We start from the raw sequence: 5,400 nt of genomic DNA, 5'->3' as shown, positions 1-5,400 counted from the left end.
CTTTACCATATTAATTTAACTCTTGGGCATATAAAAAGGAATCAAGCTTAAACACTTAAGAACTTACCTCGAATGTTTCCGAATGATTACAACGGCTATTCGATTACTTTCTCTTTTCTCTTACCCAAATTTGCCCCTCTATGCTCTTGAGCTTAAAATTTAAAGATTTTAAACTAGTCATTATTCGACTATTCAAGCATCACTTTCAAAATATAATATATATATTCAACTTTCACATCTACTGATCATAGTAAGCTTATAAGAAATCAATAAGCAACTCATTAACAAATTTTTGTCAATGTTTACCACATAATCATAATTTCACTGCAAGCTGTCTTCCTGAGCAACAGTCACTAAATCTTTTATAACTAGAGATACGAAACTCCAAATCAAGTTCCGTTAATTTTCTATGAAAATAGACCCATATATATTTTTCCCATAAAATTTTCAGGATTTTTTTTTTGGCCAATCAATACCAGATTTTTCTTAAAGTTTCCCTTATTTCACTGTTTGACTAATCTGACCACTCTTCACTATGAATCAAATTTCTCATCGTAAAAAATTCAAAATATGTTCTCGTTTATTTCATTTGAAACTAGATTCATTAAGGAGTCTAATAATATAAAATTAATCTTATAACCATTTTTTTACAATTTATAATGATTTTATAAATACAGAACAGAGGATCTAGAAGTTATTCTGCCCTGTCCCACATCACTTCAATTATCTCATCATCGGAAATTATTTTGCTTAAACGGTTTCTTTTACAAGAAAATAGACTCATTAAGCTTTAATTACATAATTTATTCAGCTTCAAATTATCTCCCACAATTTATGGTGATTTTCCAAAATCACGTTACTGCTGCTGTCCCAAGCAGATATATTACCAATTCACTCTTTCACACATACCTTTCGTGCATGTTATTTAAACATGCATATCACAAATCAATCATCACATACTTATAACTTCACTTAAGCATAATCTTCCTTTCATCATTTTAAAGCACAACATTACTCAATATTATCCAAGTTCACATTCGGCCATAATACACACAACATGTTAGCCGATTTTTCCCCTTAGCATCTAAGGCACATGCATGCTCATTTGCTTGGCTCAACTTCATCTATTCTCCATTTTTCATCAAAAGAACATGAAACAACAACCATTTCTCTCATTTCCATTCATGACCGAATGCTCACAACACAACCAAATATCAAAAATATGCTTCATGGGTTAAGGTAGAAACAAGAAAAACCCATGAACATCAAAATAGAAGCAAAGCACCATGAACTTACCTTGGATTTTCTTCCCCAAGTGACCGAACATTCAAGAGCTCTTTTCCTCTCCTTTCTCTTCCATTTTCGGCTACCATGAACAAGGATGGACAAAACTTTTCCTTCACTTCCTTTTGTTACTCTTATTATTCTAATTACCCAACAATTTATGACACAAAATGGCATATAATATTTGTGTCATACTCATGCCATAATTTCAATAAAAAAATTTGCACATGTTGTCTACCACCAACATGATGGCTGGCCACTACATGTAAAATGGGAGGTTTGAAATGTAAATCCTCCTATTTTACACTACAAATTATTTGGCCACTACAATTTGGCCTATAACATTTTTAGAAATTTTCACATAGGTCCTATTTCATAATTTTACTCTCAAATGACAAAATCAAAGCATGAAATTTTCACACATGCACTTTCACATATAATAAACACAGAATATAACCTTGAATTATTTTTGTGACTCGGTTTTGTGATCCCGAAACCACTTTCCGACTAGGGCCAAATTAAGGCTGTCACAGGTACAGCCATGTGGAAGGAAAATGGAGGGAAAAGAGGTGGGAAAGTGAGGATTAATGTAAGGGAAGTGGATTTTAGGATGGTTTGGGGGTTAGGGAAATGAGAATCTGGGGAATGGTGGCCGGAATAGGAATTAGGGAGTGGAGAAGGGTAGATTTCGGCTAGGGTTTTGAAAGGAGGAAGAAGATTAACAGTGGTTTGCTTATATAAGAGAGGACCACACGGCCCAGGGCCACGCCCGTGTACTCAGAGGTGAGCCCGTGTTTATTGAATTTTTCGATTTAGGTCATGCCCGGCTACTATCCCACACCCGTGTGTCTTGGGCATGTGTCACACAAGGCCATGTTGCACGGCCGTGCCGAGCTTTATTCGCTTCTCCCACGCCCATGTGTTAGGGTACCACGCCCGTGTATTTCTATTCCCATGCCCGTGTTCACCTATCAAGTTCACCCACGGCCATGTCGCACGGCCATGGGGATTTATCGCATCCCGTGTTTTGGTGAAATCATGTCCTGCTTCCACATGGCCGTATCTTACGGTCGTGTCTCTTTCCCTGTTTGGCCACAGCTTTAGGCATGCCCGTGTGTCTGACTGTGTGTGCTGAAAAACTTTGCAATTCAAAGATAAAGTTAATGATTCAAAGTGTTAGAAATTAAAAATAAAGAAATCAAAATATGTTAGTGCTCAGGTTACCTCCCGAGAAACGCTTATTTATAGCCTAAGCTCGACTTACCTCTCTAGTGAATGGTTAGGGTGGTTCGAGGAGTTTATACTTCTCATTCCTACTATCAATCTCATCAAAATAAGGTTTTAATCGGGTGTTATTTACCTTAAAAGTGTTGAACTTAGGGTGACTCACCTCCACCGTACCAAATGGAAAAATACTGAGTACCATAAGAGGGATTTCCTTATTCGGTATGGTAGTTACAATGTGGGGATCTGTGGCATCTTGTAAGACTTTATCGCCAACTTTAAGTTGATTAGGAGAGGTATCGGGCTTGTTTTGGCGTAGTTTCGGTTCATCATGTGTTCTCGATTTGTGTGCTCGCCATTCGTCTAGCTCCTCTATCCGTAGCTTCGTTCTTCATGAATGTGTCCTCTATCATTTCCGGAACATGGCTCGTGAACTTCTTTGAAGCTTAATTTTTGCAAAGTCATATTGCCAGTTTTAGTAGATTGGTGTGGACTATTACCTTCAATGTTCGATGTGATGCCAGAATTACGAGCTTGAAGGGTGATCGTTTCATCTCCCACACGAAGTGTAAGCTCACCTGTGCCAACATCAATAATTCTTTTAGTAGTTGCTAGAAAGGGCCTTCCTAAAATCAGAAGGGTGTTATTATCCTCCTCTAGGTCTAGAATAACGAAATCAACGGGGAATATAAACTTATCTACTTTCATGAGTACATCTTCAATAATACCCCTAGGGAATCTTATAGTTTTATCTGCCAATTGAATGTTCATCCTAGTTTGTTTAGGTTTCCCAAGACCTAGTTACTTAAACATTTTGTAAGACATAACGTTAATACTAGCCCCTAAATCAGCTAATGCATGACTTATATCTAAACAACCAATTAAACAAGGAATTGTAGAACTCCCTGGATCTTTCAATTTGCGGGGTAGCTTATTCTGTAGAATAGCTGAGCAGACTGCATTTAGCTCCACATGCGATGCTTCATCCAACTTCCACTTATTTACTAAAAGCTCTTTAAAAAATTTCATTGCATTTGGCATTTGCAACAAAGCTTCAATAAACGGTAAGTTAATATGTAATTTTTTCAAAAGTTTGAGGAATTTACCGAATTGTTCGTCTGAGCGATCTTTCCTCGTCGCGTTAGAGTATGGGATACGAGGCTTACATTCTTCATTCACCGTTTTGTTATGACTTACCTCACTTTTACCTTTGCTCACCACAGTTCCTTGCATCAATTCTGGCTTAGGCACAATGAATCCTTCCTTATCTTGAGTACTAATTGTGTTGAGGTGTTCCCTTGGGTTAGGTTTAGTATTATTTGGTAAACTACCTTGTAGTCATTCAGAGATTAGTTTGGATAGCTGGCCTATCTGAGTTTTGAGTCCTTGGATCGATGCTTGTTGATTTTTAAGTGCTGTCTCGGTATTTTGGAAACGGGCTTCTGACATTGATATGAATTTTGAGAGCATCTCCTCAAGGTTCAATTTCTTCTCTTGTTGGTAAGGTGGCTATTGAAAACCCTGAGGATTTTGTGGCTTTTGATTCCCTTGACCATCCCAGGAGAAATTTGGGTGGTTCCTCCAACCTGCATTATAAGTATTACTGTATGGGTTATTTTGAGATATAAAGTTATTGTTACCCATATAGTTGACTTGTTCCTCTTCGGTTGTGGGATTGAAGGATTATATTTTGTATGCACACCTTCTCCACTTGAGTCACACCTCATTACTGGATGTACCTGCATATAACTAAGTAAACCATCAATCTTTTTATTGAGAAGTTCTATCTGATTTGATAGCATAGTAACTGAGTCGACATTATAAACGCCGGGCTTAGTCCTCATGACTTGCCACTGATAGTTATTCAATGACATTTCTTCAATGAATTCATAAGCCTCTTCAGGTTTTTTGTTGTTGATGGTTCCGCCAGCAATTGCATCAACCATTTGTCGAGTCGAGGGATTCTGACCATTGTGGAATGTTTGTACTTGCAGCCAAAGCAGTAACCCATGGTAAGGGCACCTTCTCAGTAAGTCCTTGTATCTCTCCCATGCATCGTAAAGTGTTTCTAAATCCATCTACACAAAAGAAGAGATGTCATTACGTAATTTAGCTGTTTTAGCCGGTGGAAAGTATTTTAGTAAAAAATTTTCTGTCATTTGCTCCCAAGTAGTAATTGACCCTCGTGATAACGAGTTCAACCATTGTTTAGCTTTATTCCTTAATGAAAAAGGAAATAACCGAAGATGAATGGCATCATCAGAAATGCCATTGATTTGAATGTATCACAAAATTCCAAAAAAATTGCTAAGTGAGCATTGGGATCTTCATCCTGCAAACCATCAAACTGAACAAACTGCTGTATCATCTGAATAGTGTTAGGTTTTAATTCAAAAGTATTTGCAGCTACAGCAGGTCTAACTATGCTAGATTCAGTTCCTGTTAGAGAAGGTTTAGCATAATCATACATGGTACGTGGAGTAGGATCTTGATTAGCCGCAATTGCAGGAGGTAGCTGATTGCCTTGGTTTTCAGCCATCTCGTCGGTTGGGAGTTGAGTATCGTCTTCTTGCTCATTCTACATGTATCGCAAGCTGCGCCTTATTTCTCTTAGATTTTTACGAACTGTACGATCGATTTATTCGTCAAAAAGTAATGGTCCCGACGGGTTTCTTCTAGTCATAAACTATAAAAACCTACCAAGAGAAAGAAAAAGTAAATTAATAAATAATAATAATAGAATTAAATTGCAGGAAAAATAAATGGTTAAAGTAATAAAAATTTAGCGTTCTTAATATTTTAGTTCCCCCGCAACGGCGCCAAAAACTTGATCGCATGATTCGTAACAAGTAATAAATATTTATAATGAAGATCAAACCTAGACTAACTATT

The 5,400-nt window shown here is 37.2% G+C and overlaps 1 non-coding gene across 1 annotated transcript; it reads left to right on the top strand.

The window, feature by feature from the left end:
- The first annotated feature begins 4,512 nt into the window (after positions 1 to 4,512).
- On the top strand, positions 4,513 to 4,619 carry LOC121205296 (small nucleolar RNA R71). Its single transcript, XR_005900380.1, has one exon. It is a non-coding gene; the product is annotated as a small nucleolar RNA R71 (small nucleolar RNA).
- The last annotated feature ends 781 nt before the right edge of the window (positions 4,620 to 5,400 follow it).

This window comes from Gossypium hirsutum, chromosome A08, assembly GCF_007990345.1.
Source record: "Gossypium hirsutum isolate 1008001.06 chromosome A08, Gossypium_hirsutum_v2.1, whole genome shotgun sequence".
NCBI lineage: Eukaryota > Viridiplantae > Streptophyta > Magnoliopsida > Malvales > Malvaceae > Gossypium > Gossypium hirsutum.
The sequence above is the reverse complement of the archived record's forward strand: the minus strand, read 5'-3'. Positions and strand labels throughout refer to the sequence as shown.